The following is a 17,738-nucleotide window of genomic DNA, read 5'->3' as shown; positions in this document are numbered from 1 at the left end:
GCATAACAATATACCCTTTGTCGTCAACAGAGTTTGTTACTGACAAACGCACCTAGCGACAAACCTTTATCAGAACCCGAACACAATATGACAAGAATCATTTGCCTTGCATGCTCTGATATTTCCGAGAATACGATGCTAATTCTGTAATCATTGTTCTATTCTCGAATATTTTTATAAAAGCAGAAACTATGATAGCTTAAAACCGAAATTCGCTCTAGAAATAATGCAAAATAACGGGATGAAAAGTTAGCAACAAAATTGCCTTCTATTTTGTTGCTGACAAAACATCTCGGATCTTTGTCATTATTATCTCCGACAAAAACAAAGCTTTGTCGTTGGTTCCCTTTTGTCGCTTGTTTCGCAAGCGCATTTCAGAAAAATTTATCCCCTGTTTATCACTAATCAACAAAAGTGTTGCATGAGAGTGCTGTCCGTTGTCTAAGCCAAGACAAATTTGTTATCGTGGTGTGTCACGGTAAAATGAAAACTAATAAGGTGTACCGGCTTAAATTTTAATTTTAAATGTTCATCAATCGACCAAAACAAACTATTCACTATGCATGCCTTAGAGCAGTTAAATTGTACTCCAATTGCTACTAAGGCCGCCCTCACATGACTCACAAGACCGCCCAACTCACAATGAAGGTGTCAGAGTAATCATAATGTACTCAAGTCGAATCTGTGTCTAACTTCATGGGTTTCAGACGTTCGCTGAGCTCATTATGGATGCCTCGAATCAAACATATTGTACTAAAATTGATTCTATGTTTGCACTACAAAACTCAAAGGATCTATCAACTTACTATGAAGGCCTCAGAATAAATCAAATCTATGTCCGCCCACTCAAGGGACTCAGATGATCACTCATTTCACAATGAACACCTCTGGCTCAGAGTAATCAAATTGTACCCAAATCGAATCTGTGTCCGCCTTCATGGGACTCCGATGATCGCTCGATTCACTATTAAAGCCTCAGAGTAACCGAATTGTACTCAAATCAAATTCATGTCCACCCACATGGGACTTAGACGATCACTCATTTAACTATGAGCACCTACGAGTAACCAAATTGTAATCAAATCGTGTAACCGTTTGGTTACAAATTGTTGATTTTTGTTTTGTAATTATGTTGTTTTGTCGGAGCCTTCACGTTTCTCGTGTAATACCAGCAGAGCTACCACAGAAGCGTTAGGGTTTGGTACCGCTGTAATTATATGAGAGCGCTATAAAATATCCAACATGGCATCAAGCTTGGATAAATGCCATGTTGGATCAAATGACATGCAAAATAGCGGGAAATATGGAGGGAATTTCTTTTCAAAAGAGGAGCCATTGCCCAAATTCGGCCTCTTTAATATCAGGCGTCCGTGTGCTGAAGAAGTGTTTTTTAAAAAGTGCCCCCCTCCCCCCCTTCCTATCAGGAGCTAAAATTCATAATTGGGGAAACCTGTTCAGGTAATTCGACGCTGTGCACTGGGAAACCCGGTTTTAATACCAATCGGTCCTTTAGGACCTCTTTTGTTCTCTTTTCCTACGTCTCGTTTTCGTTTTCGGACTGCTTTTCCGTCCAGCACACGGTTCGGCCCGCGAAGTCATTTGACTTCCGCGCCTAATCCGTCAAGGATACTGACGTCCTTCATCGGACGATTCCTCGGGCCATAGGCCCTAACCGTAAAGGAGGAATTCCCCTCTCGGCCGTCCAAGGTGGCTAAGCCACGGCCGGCCGATCGCGCCTACGAGGGAAGACGCCTGCCCACCATCGTCCAGCAACGCCCGCTGGTCCCGTCGGACGACGATCATCCGCATCGCCACTCGCCTCGCTATTCTGGCGAGAATCCTGGCCGCACAGCTGGACTGGAGTCGCTGTGTCGGCTATTCCGGCCTCAACATCGAGAGTACCAGCGGTATGTACCGGTACCAACATTAAAATAGGTCACACATAACAAATAAACACAAATTTATTACACAGAACAACACGCACACGCCACAAATAGGAAAAATAAAATTATACAAGGAAAGTGAAAGTTCTGTGTTGTTAGTTTTTGTTTACCGCGAAAAACCCTTGATTACCCAGTAGTTAGCCGACCCTGGGATTGCCGGAGAGTCTCTTGTGTCCTGGTCTGGCCTGGCTATTGATTGTTGACGATTCAGGAAATTCTAGTTTCAATTGGCTCCCAGCCAAAAGTCCGCGAACGGTAATCAAGGGTCCGTCGTAGTGTACAAAAATCTAACGATTTTGCCGACGGGAGGTGGCAGGGATCCGTGCTTGCACGAATGACATCCACCTTTAATCACTATTCATTCCTTGATGTGGAAAAAGTGTTTGTACAAGGTTTTTGCCTTCAAAAGAGGTCCTGAACACATCACGGACACATTTACGATCGATTGTCGTTTTTTCCGATCAAAAATTCGTTGATGTTGGCAAATTTTGTGTTCCGCGAACCGTATATTGACATTAATAACATATATCATAATTATGCTTTACGTTTTATGTCCATTCAACCTGACAACGAACGCGCACAATTCATTTTAACTTGTTTTGTTTTGATTCGTCACTGTGTTTTATGATTTTGTTTTCACCCACTTAACCATCACTGATTCTCATAAACAATGACACGCAAGCGACGAGCAAAGGCTGAAACCAATTATATTGCAATAAATTGGCAGCCGCAGACATATGATGCGGACGAATCGGACTTGGAGGAATCTACTGAGATTCCCTGTCCATTACTATCGACGCATCCTAACTACCCGCTAGAGGAGTTAGAGCTGGACCTCGAAGAGTCTCTGCATACCATTCGGGAGCAGAGGACTTCGGGGATAATGATGCCAGCGGATGTCGTAAAAATTAAAAGAATAATTAATTTATTTATGCGTGACATGGACATCGTCACAAGCGATGCCAATTCTCGCTATTTACCCCCTAGCGCGACATGCGAATTCAGGGAACCGGAGTCAGAACCAGAAGAAAACTATGAATTGATAGTTCCTAGTTCCGATTCCGATGAAAACAATACGTCCTTCAGCGAGTCCGAATTCAATTCGGAAGACCAACTTCAGGTCAATAAGGGAACGACAAGAAGCCCAATGTCACGCTTTTCTTCTGGATATTTTTCTCCCGATTTCACCAGTAAGTCGATGCTTCCTTCATTCGACTATCCCCGAGACTTACCTGGTAGTGCTTTCCATTCTTCAAATTCCCAATCTTCGAACCCCGAATCCCTACGAAAGCAAACCCGGACATTTAAGATCCGACGGAAAAAGGCCAACAACAATCTTCGAGCGGAACCCACGGCCAAAGAACTGTGCACGAAAATAACTTCGATTTTGGAACCTGTTTCTTCAACGAAAAATCCCCGTTCCGGACGCACACCTGGAACCTATCAAAAGGTATTTTCTTTCAATAAAAAGAAAAACAAATCCAATTAAGTATTCAATAATTTTATTTCTCATTATTTTCCAGTTCCTTACCTATGGCAGATTGCCCAATTCTGGTGCTGTGTGGGATTATTATTTGCCCCAGTCACTTGGTGCCAATCACCGCCGAAAGGATAAACATCTGGAAAGAAATATAGAAACCAATTTTTATCATTTATAACACCAAAGGACAATGGAATTGTTAGTCGGTTGTGTTAGTTGTAATGAGAATCAATTAGCTGTTAGTCTAGTCCTAATGTAGCTTGACCGACGGATGAAAGACTCCGATCAGTCGTTGAAAAAGGCTAGCATGCAATAAAATGATCCACTTACCTGATTTATTACGGGGATCCATACCAACACTGGTAGGATCGGAGAAGGAGGCGAGGGGTGAATGAAATTGCCCTCATCTTTCTCCACCTATGGAGTTGTTGGAAGGGGATCGCCCAACTTGGATAATTGGCCAAATCTAATAAAAATATTCCAATCATTACTATATGATGGATTTTATTGTGTACACTTTACTTACCTGATTTCATCTTGCAGAGTCAAGATGACTGTCACGGTGTCCCGGGACCGTTATGGGTTGACTATGGACCAATCTTTCACGAAAAGATTCCGGTCGCATAGTCCAACAACCCACAGTGAATCATTTCATTCACCTAAAAATAGACACACAAACACATATGAAGATCAGTCTTCGATATGTTTACCTGAACGTACGTACTACTTACCGATTTATTCACAGAAAAAGTGCCACTTTTCACTTCAACTTTTTTCGTCACTACACAGCATAACGTAAACATAGATAAACAATAGAAATGCTGTGTCAGTTTGATTTGACAGATTCATGACGTTTCAGCGAGCTGTCACTCACTGACAGTCCGCTCGCCGGCGAATCAATCCCGCCAGGGGGTTCTGCCGTGCATATCGAATGTGATCGAATGTGGTGTACATATTGTAAATAGGGTTGTAAAATTGTTTTTCGTTGCGCAACTTGTAAATATTATAAATAATGTTGTCTACCCATAATACGGGATATTTTAATGATTTTAATTTGTTTATTGTATATTTTGCATGTTTTAATTTATTTCATTTTTATATTTTAATTTGTATATATTGGTGCACGTACGTTATTGTTATTTTATCATATTTATTATTTATATTTTTAATTTGCTGTAAAGTTTTATTATGATATCGCGCGATATATGTAGAGTAGTTTAGTAAATTTTAAATTGTTGTTTTGTAAATATTGTAATAGTTTTTAATTGTTTTACATCCACGAACCGATGACGGCCGAAGATGACTTGAGAGAGTGAATTGAAAAAAAAAATGCAAAATCTCTTCTTGCTTTCACATTTTTTTCATCGGGGTGGTGGATAGTGTAACCGTTTGGTTACAAATTGTTGATTTTTGTTTTGTAATTATGTTGTTTTGTCGGAGCCTTCACGTTTCTCGTGTAATACCAGCAGAGCTACCACAGAAGCGTTAGGGTTTGGTACCGCTGTAATTATATGAGAGCGCTATAAAATATCCAACATGGCATCAAGCTTGGATAAATGCCATGTTGGATCAAATGACATGCAAAATAGCGGGAAATATGGAGGGAATTTCTTTTAAAAAGAGGAGCCATTGCCCAAATTCGGCCTCTTTAATATCAGGCGTCCGTGTGCTGAAGAAGTGTTTTTTAAAAAGTGCAGTTGAAACAGTGTGTGAGAACCCCCCCTCCCTTTCCTAGCAGGAGCTAGATTTTATAATTGGGGAAACCTGTTCAGGTAATTCGACGCTGTGCACTGGGAAACCCGGTTTTAATACCAATCGGTCCTTTAGGACCTCTTTTGTTCTCTTTTGCTCTCTTTTCCTACGTCTCGTTTTCGTTTTCGGACTGCTTTTCCGTCCAGCACACGGTTCGGCCCGCGAAGTCATTTGACTTCCGCGCCTAATCCGTCAAGGATACTGACGTCCTTCATCGGACGATTCCTCGGGCCATAGGCCCTAACCGTAAAGGAGGAATTCCCCTCTCGGCCGTCCAAGGTGGCTAAGCCACGGCCGGCCGATCGCGCCTACGAGGGAAGACGCCTGCCCACCATCGTCCAGCAACGCCCGCTGGTCCCGTCGGACGACGATCGTCCGCATCGCCACTCGCCTCGCTATTCTGGCGAGAATCCTGGCCGCACAGCTGGACTGGAGTCGCTGTGTCGGCTATTCCGGCCTCAACATCGAGAGTACCAGCGGTATGTACCGGTACCAACATTAAAATAGGTCACACATAACAAATAAACACAAATTTATTACACAGAACAACACGCACACGCCACAAATAGGAAAAATAAAATTATACAAGGAAAGTGAAAGTTCTGTGTTGTTAGTTTTTGTTTACCGCGAAAAACCCTTGATTACCCAGTAGTTAGCCGACCCTGGGATTGCCGGAGAGTCTCTTGCATCTTGGTTGAGCTCGCTACTGCGTATTGTCGTCTAGTTTCAATCGAATCTGAGTCATGCCCTCATGGGACTCTAGCGAGGGCTCAAGACACTATGAACGTCTCAAGGCAACAATTTTGAACTCAAACTCATGTATCCGCCCTCATGGGGCTCTGGGGAGCGCTCAATTCACTATAAACGTCTCAGAGTACCAATCTTGTACTCAAATTCATGTTGTTTTCCCCCTTATGGGACTCTGGCGAGCGCTCAATTCACTATGAACGTCTCAGTGCAACAGATTTAGACTCAAACTTATGCTGTGTTCGCCCTCATGGGACTCTGATAAGCGCTTAAGTCACTATGAACGAATCAGAGTAACAATGCTGTGTCCGCCCTTATGGGACTCTGGGGGGCACTCAATTCAATGAAAAAATTTCAAAACGACTTATCTGGTTTTGTGAACAAAGATTCATACGCCGATTTGACGAATCTAACGGCACTCCCACGCAAACCAACACCATAACAGGTAGCCGAAGCCTTCACTTACGTGTAGATGGTGATGGTTAGCGTGGGAGTGCCATCAGATTCGTCAAATCGACGTTTGGATCTTTATTTACAAAAGCAGATAAGTCGTTATGGAAATTAGGTATTGAATTCACTATGAACGTCTCAGAGTAACAATTTTGTCCTCAAATTCATGCTGTGTCCGCTCTCATGGGCCTCTGGCGAGCGCTCAAGTCACTATGAACGTCTCAGTGCAACATATTTAGACTCAAACTCGTGCTGTGTTTGCCATCATAGGGCTCTGGCAAGCGCTCAAGTCACTATGAACGCCGCGCCCACGCAAAGTATCCAGTAGACTCGCCCAGGAAACAAAAAGTTGTCGAATTCCACGCCCCCCCCCCCCTTGGATTGTGTCTTATGGTGAGAATATCAACCCCTCAAAATTTCAGCACAATCGCTTGTAGCATAAGCGGCGCATTTGATTAGATGTTTTTTATGGGGCTTTGAGTCAAAATTTATAGGAAAATACACCTCCGACATTCGACATTCGATTTGGAAATTGATTCTGATCGCTCGATAGTTGGTATGTTACAAAACAATTTCACAGAACATTGTACGATGATTAAATGAACTTTGCTATTTTTGAATATTTAATATAAAATGTTGGGTACTTAATCTGCCCATGATTTTATAGTTGATATTTGGAATTACTTGAAGACAAATATCGCAAATCTTAAACAATTTACCCGTAAAAACTTAAATGAGGTTTGAGACATGCAACTTATCGATGTTACAACGATTGAATTACCGTAGTAAATGCGAAAGTAAGTTAAATTAGCTGAAATTTTGAAAGGTTATTAAGTCAATCATGATATCATGGGTGGTACTGTTCACATTTTACATGTAATTGAAGTTAAGATCTTAGGGGGGTCTGGCCATGTATACCACGATGCAAATTGTGCCTTTTTTTCGGAAGAAATGTAGAAAATATATACATGCTTGCTTGTACTGAATGTATCCGCATAACAATTTCATTCAAAAATTTTCATAACTTCTTTAATCAAAAATAAATTATTTTTATGAAAGAATTAGTTCAATGGCTTATGTCTCTACTCATTACTAGAGCAATCCACATATTTTTTGTAGATTTTGACCCCCTCCTCCTATGTCCCCAACGTGTTTTTTCTTGAACAAAAAAACCGTACTATCACACTTCACATATTTTTGGTAGTTTTCAACCAAGTGAAAATGTTTTGATGCCAATTCAGGATTCTGTCAGCATTGGTTCCACGATGTATGATTAAACTTTCAACTTTTGTATCTTCAAGTCCAGAAAACCTTTTAATATTCAATTAGAGGTAGAAATTCTTTTCAAATATGATTTTCCCAACTATAAGAAGTTTCTACGAAATCGCAAAGTCCTGCTCCTAATAGCTGAAGTCTTTACAATATCACTTATTTTTCTAAATTTTATCCGGGTTTCTAACAATCTGCTTCTATTTATTGTGGATTGGAACTATGAGACGGTTAGTAAATGTAACTAAAAAGTAGTGTACGATTGCTGAAATAAGAAATAAATTTTAGGTTTATTAAAATAATTAAATTGATCTCACTACGACCACCCCCAAGGATTCAAACTCATTCTACTATCGCCTTAGAGAAACCTAATTGAACTCAAAATGCTACTGTGCCCGCCCTCATGGACTCAGACGAGCGCTCAATCGACCATCATCACATGAGTGCAACCAAATTGAACTCATATCGACAATGCATCCGTCCTCATTGACTCAGACGAGCGCTCAATATACTATCATCACATGAGTGCAACCAAATTGATCTCATATCGCCACTGTGACCGCCCCAAGCATTCAAACGAGCGCTCATTCTACTATCTTCTAAGAGAAACCAAATTGAACTCAAAATGCTACTGTGCCCGCCCTCATGGACTCAGACGAGCGCTCAATCTACTATCATCACATGAGTGCAACCAAATTGATCTCATATCGACACTGCGACCGCCCCAAGGATTCAAACGAGTGCTCAATCTGCTATCTCCTTAGAGAAACTAAATTGAACTCAAAATACTACTGTGCCCGCCTTTATGGACGCAGACGAGCGCTCAATTCACTATTATCACATAAGTGTAAACAAATTGAACACATATAGACACTGCGACCGCCCCCAAGGATTCAAACGAGCGCTCATTCTACTATCTTCTAAGAGAAACCGAATTGAACTCAAAATGCTACTGTGCCCGCCCTCATGGACTTAGACGTACGCTCAATCTACTATCATCACATAAGTACAACCAAATTGATCTCATATTGACACTGTGACCGCCACAAAGGATTCAAACGAGCACTCATTCTACTATCTTCTTAGAGGAACCATATTAAACTCAAAATGCTACTGTGCCCGCCCTCATGAACTCAGACGAGCGCTCAATCCACTATCATCACATGAGTGCAACTAAATTGATCGCATATCGACACTATGACCGCCCCCAAGGATTCAAACGAGCACTGATTCTACTATCTCCTTAGAGAAACTTGAATGAACTCAAAATGCTCCTGTGCCCGCCCTCATGGACTCAGACGAGCGCTCAATCCACTATTATCACTTAAGTGTAAACAAATTGAACACATATCGACACTGCGACCACCCCCAAGGATTCAAACGAGCGCTCATTCTACTATCTTCTAAGAGAAACCAAATTGAACTCAAAATGCTACTGTGCCCGCCCTCATGGACTCAGACGAGCGCTCAATCGACCATCATCACATGAGTGCAACCAAATTGAACTCATATCGACAATGCATCCGTCCTCATTGACTCAGACGAGCGCTCAATATACTATCATCACATGAGTGCAACCAAATTGATCTCATATCGACACTGTGACCGCCCCAAGCATTCAAACGAGCGCTCATTCTACTATCTTCTAAGAGAAACCAAATTGAACTCAAAATGATACTGTGCCCGCCCTCATGGACTCAGACGAGCGCTCAATCTACTATCATCACATGAGTGCAACCAAATTGATCTCATATCGACACTGCGATCGCCCCCAAGGATTCAAACGAGCGCTCATTCTACTATCTTTTAAGAGAAACCAAATTGAACTCAAAATGCTACTGTGCCCGCCCTCATGGACTCAGATGAGCAGTACAACGAAATTGATCTCATATCGACACTGCGACCGCCCCAAGGATTCAAACGAGTGCTCAATCTGCTATCTCCTTAGAGAAACTAAATTGAACTCAAAATACTACTGTGCCCGCCTTTATGGACGCAGACAAGCGCTCAATTCACTATTATCACATAAGTGTAAACAAATTGAACACATATAGACACTGCGACCGCCCCCAAGGATTCAAACGAGCGCTCATTCTACTATCTTCTAAGAGAAACCAAATTGAACTCAAAATGCTACTGTGCCCGCCCTCATGGACTCAGAGGAGCGCTCAATCGACTATCATCACATGAAAGCAACCAAATTGAACTCATATCGACACTGCGCCCGCCCTCATTGACTCAGACGTGCGCTCAATCCACTATCACCACATAAGTGCAACCAAATTGATCTCATATCGACACTGCGACCGCCCTCATTGACTCAGATGAGCGCTCAATCCACTATTATCACATAAGTGTAAACAAATTGAACACATATCGACACTGCGACCGCCCCAAGGATTCAAACGAGCGCTCATTCTACTATCGCCTTAGAGAAACCTAATTGAACTCAAAATGCTACTGTGCCCGCCCTCGTGGACTCAGACGAGCGCTCAATCCACCATCATCACATGAAAGCAACCAAATTGAACTCATATCGACACTGCGCCCGCCCTCATTGACTCAGACGTGCGCTCAATCCACTATCACCACATAAGTGCAACCAAATTGATCTCATATCGACACTGCGACCGCCCCAAAGGATTCAAACGAGCGCTCATTCTACAATCGCCTTAGAGAAACTTAATTGAACTCAAAATGCTACTGTGCCCGCCCTCATGGACTCAGACGAGCAGTACAACCAAATTGATCTTATATCGACACTGCGACCGCCCCAAGAATTCAAACGAGCGCTCAATCTGCTATCTCCTTAGAGAAACCATATTGAACTCAAAATACTACTGTGCCCGCTCTCATGGACACAGACGAGCGCTCAATCCACTATAATCACATAAGTGCAACCAAATGGAAGTCATATCGACACAGCGCCCGCCCTCATGGACTTAGACGAGCGCTCAATCCACTATCACCACATAAGTACAATCAAATTGATCTAATAGAGTAGAGTGGGGCAAGAGTGCGCGTGGGGTAAGAGTACGTTTTCGATTTTTTGAAGTAATAAAAAAGATAAACTAGCAGCACTGCATCAGTTTGACAGGTATTCTGGCCAACTATTATCATGTGTAATTGTAAACGATTTGAATAAACAACAAGGGAGATATGGAGTTAGATAACTTTTTGGTCATTTTGCTAAAAATAATTGGATTTCCGCAACTAGTATTTCATTACCATATATACGTTCAATCAGGTGAACATTATACCATTTCGATAACCTATTGTATAGAGTACTTTATGGTACAGAACACCAATCCGGTTGGTTTTCCAAGAAGTCAAAACCATTACTTGAATAATTTTTGGGACTGTGGGGTAAAAGTACGCAGGAACCGGTGGGGCAAGAGTACGCATATGAATCTTCAAGTTATGATATCAAACCCGTATCTCCGGCCGAAATAAGACTTCTTCCAAAGCGTAAAGATTCACAACTAAGAAAAAAGGGACAGAATTTGAAATTATCACAAGTTTTTAGGATAAGTTGAAGTAATTTGGTGTTAGAAAGGACTTAGCGAACAAAGCACTGAAGCGAAATAATGAAATTGTATTAGGACTTGTTGTACACCTAAACATAGTACGAAAACACAATTTCATCTAAATGATAATTTCATTTAATCAAAAGAAACATTCATAAATTACGTAACGTTTAGCTGGGAGAGGTTGTGAGATGTGTGACGATCCATATAGTTTTTAGAGGATTCATACAAATAGTGTAAGATAGGGGAGGAGTGGTGATGAAATAGCCAAATTTTACGTTACGCGATTGGAGGACTTTCTTTAAGGAAAATGCCTTTGTATACGCCACGCGAAACCTGATATATATTTTTACCTCTGTAGTTTTTTGTATATATAAAAAACATGTTTTTTCGTATGAAAGTGTACATTTTTAGGACCAACTCCCCCTTTAAGAGTTACGTAATCTTTAAACATTCCCTAATATATGCTCATTAAACATCAATTAAATGTTATTAACTCTTATTTGTGTTAATATATACTCAAAGCACATGATTGGATATATGCGTACTCTTACCCCACCCGATGCGCACTTTTACCCCACCGGTGGGGTAAGAGTGCGTTTTTCACTTGGCTTGCAAAAAGAGTTCTACTAAAACGAATCTCAATAATTTCAATATTTTTTCCACTGGGTAACATAAAGGAAGAGTATATGAAACATCGACACTGATTTGATATGCAGAAGCTTGCTTCATAAGGGCCACATGATCGATTGAAAACTAAGTGCGTACTCTTGCCCCACTCTACTCTATCGATACTGCGACCGCCCCCAAGGATTCAAACGAGCGCACATTCTACTATCGCCTTAGGGAAACCTAATTGAACTCAAAATGCTACTGTGCCCGCCTTCATGGACTCAGACGAGCGCTCAATCCACTATCATCACATAAGTGCAACCAAATTGAACTCATATCGACACTGCGCCCACCCTCATTGACTCAGACGAGCGCTCAATCCACTATCGTCACATAAGTGCAACCAAATTGAAGTCATATCGACACAGCGCCCGCCCTCATGGACTCAGACGAGCGCCCAATCCACTATCATCACATAAAAGCAACCAAATTGAACTCATATCGAAACAGCGCCCACCCTCATGGACTCAGACGAGCGCTCAATCCACTATCATCACATTAGTGCAACCAAATTGAACTCATATCGATACTGCGCCCGCCCTCATTGACTTAGACGAGCACTCAATCCACTATCATCACATAACTGCAACCATATTTAACTCATATCGACACTGCGCCCGCCCTCATTGACTCAGACGAGCACTCAATCCACTATCATCACATAAGTGCAACCAAATTGAACTCATCGATACTGCACCCGCCCTCATTGACTCAGACAAGCACTCAATCCACTATCATCACACAAATGCAACAAAATTGAAGTCATATCGACACAGCGCCCACCCTCATGGACTCAGACGAGCGCTCAATCCACTATCATCACATAAGTGCAACCAAATTGAACTCATATCAACACTGCGCCCGCCCTCATGGACTCAGACGAGCGCTCAATCCACTATCAACACATGATTGCAACCAAGTTGAACTCATATCGATACTGCGCCCACCTTCATTGACTCAGACGAGCGCTCAATCCACTATCAACACATAAGTGCAACCAAATTGAACTCATATCGACACTGCGCCCGCCCTCATTGACTCAGACGAGCACATAATCCACTATCATCACATAAGTGCAACCAAATTGAACTCATATCGACACTGCGCCCACCCTCATTGACTCAGACGAGCGCTCAATCCACTATCATCACATAAGTGCAACCAAATTGAACTCATATCGATACTGCGCCTGCCCTCATTGACTCAGACGAGCACTCAATCCATCATCATCACATAAGTGCAACCAAATTGAACTCATATCGACACTGCGCCCACCCTCATTGACTCAGACGAGCGCTCAATCCCCTATCATCACATAAGTGCAACCAAATTGAACTTATATCGACACAGCGCCCACCCTCATGGACTCAGACGAGCGCTCAATCCACTATCACCGCATAAAAGCAACCAAATTGAACTCATATCGAAACAGCGCCCACCCTCATGGACTCAGACGAGCGCTCAATCCACTATCATCACATAAGTGCAACCAAATTGAACTCATATCGACACTGCGCCCACCCTCATTGACTCAGACGAGCACTCAATCCACTATCATCACATAAGTGCAACCATATTGAACTCATATCGACACTGCGCCCGCCCTCATTGACTCAGACGAGCACTCAATCCACTATCAACACATAAATGCAACCAAATTGAACTCATATCGATACTGCGCCCGCTCTCATTGACTCAGACGAGCACTCAATCCACTATCATCACATAAGTGCAACCAAATTGAAGTCATATCGAAACAGCGACCACCCTCATGGACTCAGACGAGCGCTCAATCCACTATCATCACATAAGTGCAATCAATTTGATTTCATATCGACACTCTGCCCGCCTTTATGGACTCAAACGAGCACTCAATCCACTATCATAACATAAGTGCAACCAAATTGAACTCATATCAACACTGCGCCCACCCTCATGAACTCAAACGAGCGCTCAATCCACTATCAACAAATAAGTGCTACCAAATTGAACTCATATCGATACTGCGCCCACCCTCATTGACTCAAATGAGCGCTCAATCCACTATCAACACATAAGTGCAACCAAATTGAACTCATATCGACACTGCGCCCGCCCTCATTGACTCAGACGAGCACATAATCCACTATCATCACATAAGTGCAACCAAATTGATCTCATATCGACACTGCGCCCGCCCTTATTGACTCAGACGAAAACTCAAACACATAAGTGCAACCAAATTGAACTCATATCGATACTGCGCCCGCCCTCATTGACTCAGACGAGCGCTCAATCCGCTATCATCACATTAGTGCAACCAAATTGAACTCATATCGATACTGCGCCAGCCCTCATTGACTCAGACGAGCACATAATCCACTATCATCACATAAGTGCAACCAAATTGAACTCATATCGACACTGCGCCCGCCCTCATTGACTTAGACGAAAACTCAAACACATAAGTGCAACCAAATTGAACTCATATCGATACTGCGCCCGCCCTCATTGACTCAGACGAGCGCTCAATCCACTATCATCACATAAGTGCAACCAAATTGAAGTAATTTCGACACTGCGCCCGCCCTCATGGACTCAGACGAGCGCTTAATCCACTATCATCACATAAGTGCCATTAAATCGAAGTCATTTCGACTTTGCGCCCGCCCTCATAGACTCAGACGAGCGCTCAATCCACTATCATCACATAAGTGCAACCAAATTGAACTCATATCGATACTGCGCCCACCCTCATTGACTCAGACGAGCGCTCAATCCGCAATCATTACATAATTGCAACCAAATTGAACTCATATCGACACAGCGCTCACCCTCATGGACTCAGACGAGCACTCAATCCACTATCATCACATAATTGCAACCAAATTGAACACATATCGACACTCTGACCACCCCCAAGGATTAAAACGAGCGCTCATTCTATAACCTCATTAGAGAAACCTAATTGAATTCAGAATGCTACTGCGCCCACCCTCATGGACTCAGACGAGCGCTCAATTCACTATCATCACTTGAGTTCAACCATATTGAACTTATATCGACACTGCGCTCGTCCTCAGACGAGCGCTTATTCTACTATCTCGTTAGAGCAATCAAATTGAGCTCAGAATGCTACTGCGCCCACCCTCATGGACTCAGACGAGCGCTCAATCCACTATCATCACATAAGTGCTACCATATTGAACTCATATCGACACTGCGCTCGTCCTCATGGACTCAGACGAGCGCTCATTCTACTATCGCGTTGAAGCAACCGAATTGAACTCAAAATGATACTGCGACCGACCGATGGAATCCGACGAGCGCTCAATCCAAAAATAATTAAACGAATGCGTCCGGAAGCATTCCCGCTGCTTTCTGGATGTTTCCCCCATAATTTGTAAACAAAATCTTCCGGATGCATTTTTCGCTGAATCTCGCAGCCCGGAACATACAGATCGCATGGTTCCCGCATTGGAATGGCCTCGTCAAAGCGTACCATCATGAAACAAACGCGTCCGGAAGCATTCCCGCTGCTTCCGGATGTTTCCCCCGTAATTTGTAAACAAAATCTTCCAGATGAATTTTTCGCTGAATCTCGCAGCCCGGAACACACAGATCGCATGGTTCTCGCATTGGAACAGCCTCTGAATGCTGGGGATTATTGATTCGAAGCGTACGATTATGAAACGAACGCGTCCGGAAGCATTCCCGCTGCTTTCTGGATGTTTCCTCCTGTGATTTGTAAACAAAATCTTCCGGATGCATTTTTTGCTGATTCTCGCATCCCGGAACAAACATTTCGCATGGTTTCCGCATTGGAACAGCCTCTGAATGCTGAAGATTGTTGATTCGAAGCGTACCATCATGAAACGAACGCGTCCGGAAACATTCCCGCTGCTTTCCGGATGTTTCCCCTTGTGATTTGTAAACAATATTTTTCGGATGCATTTTTCGCTGAATCTCGCAGCCCGGAACATACAGATCGCATGGTTCCCGCATTGGAATGGCCTCTGAATGCTGGGGATTGTTGATTCGAAGCGTACCATCATGAAACGAACGCGTCCGGAAGCATTCCCGCTGCTTTCCGGATGTTTCCCCTTGTGATTTGTAAACAAAATTTTCCGGATGCGTTTTTCGCTGATTCTCGCATCCCGGAACAAACATTTCGCTTAGTTCCCTTATTGGAACAGCCTCTGAATGCTGGGGATTGTTGATTCGAAGCATACCATCATGAAACGAACGCGTCCGGAAGCATTCCCGCAGCTTTCCGGATGTTCCCCTTGTGATTTGTAAACAAAATCTTCCGGATGCATTTTTTGCTGAATCTCGCATCCTGGAACAAACATTTCGCTTGGTTCCCGTATTGGAACAGCCTCTTAATGCTGGGGATTGTTGATTCGAAGCGTACCATTATGAAACGAACGCGTCCGGGAAGCATTCCCGCTGCTTTCCGGATGTTTCCCCCGTAATTTGTAAACAAAATCTTCCGGATGCATTTTTCGCTGATTCTCGCAGCCCGGAACATACAGATCGCATGGTTCCCGCATTGGAAAAGCCTCTGAATGATGGGGATTGTTGATTTGAAGCGTACCATTATGAAACGAACGCGTCCGCGCTGATTTCCGGATGTTTCCTCCGTAATTTGTAAACAAAATATTCCGGATGCATTTTTCGCTGATTCTCGCAGCCCGGAACATACAGATCGCATGGTTCCCGCATTGGAACAGCCTCTGAATGCTGGGGATTATTGATTCGAAGCGTACCATTATGAAACGAACGCGTCCGGAAGCATTCCCGCTGCTTTCCGGATGTTTCCCCCGTAATTTGTAAACAAAATCTTCCGGATGCATTTTTCGCTGATTCTCGCAGCCCGGAACATACAGATCGCATGGTTCCCGCATTGGAAAAGCCTCTGAATGATGGGGATTGTTGATTCGAAGCGTACCATTATTAAACGAACGCGTCCGCGCTGCTTTCCGGATGTTTCCCCCGTAATTTGTAAACAAAATCTTCCGGATGCATTTTTCGCTGATTCTCGCAGCCCGGAACATACACTCAAAATAATTTTCACTTAAGAGTTACATGAAAACATATGCGGATATTTTCCATCTAGTTTCGTTTGTAGAAGTTAAATGATTTGTTAGTGATGGTACTCACTGCTCTCAATTCACTAAAAAATGTAATTAAATTTAAGTGAATTGAAATTTCAACAAACACGTAGATTTTAAGTGAATTGGAATAATAGTTTGCGCAATACTCGTGTGAGAGATAATAATTCCCGTCCACTAGAGGCGGACGGGACCAAAAATAGAGTTATGAAATATTTATTTCATACTCAAAGGCTTATTTTTGTAAATTGCTCTCATGATGTTTCTGCACAATTTTTCATTAGCGATTGATGCAAAACATAGATTTCGGTCTGAGTACCCCACTCATATATTTTTCATACATTCGTGACAAGTAGTATTCACTAGAAAAGAATATAGATATTGTTTTCTACGTTTTCATTTAAATTTCACTACATTTCATTTTGGTATGCATATGACATGTGAGTAAGTTTTATTAGACACAAGTAAGGTCGTCATAAATGTAGATTTTTAAAGCCTACCTGATTTTTGTAGTGGAAATTAAGTGACAATTATTTTGAGTGTACAGATCGCATGGTTCCCGCATTGGAACAGCCTCTGAATGATGGGGATTATTGATTCGAAACGTACCATTATGAAACGAACGCGTCTGGAAGCATTCCCGCTGCTTTCCGGATGTTTCCCCCGTAATTTGTAAACAAAATCTTCCGGATGCATTTTTCGCTGATTCTCGCAGCCCGGAACATACAGATCGCATGGTTCCCGCATTGGAACAGCCTCTGAATGCTGGGGATTATTGATTCGAAGCGTACCATTATGAAACGAA

General features: G+C 42.6%; 1 protein-coding gene and 1 long non-coding RNA gene across 4 annotated transcripts in view; both read right to left on the bottom strand.

The window, feature by feature from the left end:
- LOC134215819 (heparan sulfate glucosamine 3-O-sulfotransferase 5) overlaps positions 1–17,738 on the bottom strand; it is a 170,856-nt gene that overhangs the window by 69,384 nt on the left and 83,734 nt on the right. The window lies entirely within an intron of this gene.
- Positions 3,456–4,198, bottom strand: LOC134215818 (uncharacterized). The gene is made up of 4 exons (XR_009980319.1): positions 4,155–4,198; positions 3,950–4,082; positions 3,754–3,889; positions 3,456–3,562 (listed from the first exon to the last, which is right to left on the bottom strand). It is a non-coding gene; the product is annotated as an uncharacterized LOC134215818 (long non-coding RNA).

Source organism: Armigeres subalbatus, chromosome 2 (genome assembly GCF_024139115.2).
Source record: "Armigeres subalbatus isolate Guangzhou_Male chromosome 2, GZ_Asu_2, whole genome shotgun sequence".
Taxonomy (NCBI): domain Eukaryota; kingdom Metazoa; phylum Arthropoda; class Insecta; order Diptera; family Culicidae; genus Armigeres; species Armigeres subalbatus.
The sequence above is the reverse complement of the archived record's forward strand: the minus strand, read 5'-3'. Positions and strand labels throughout refer to the sequence as shown.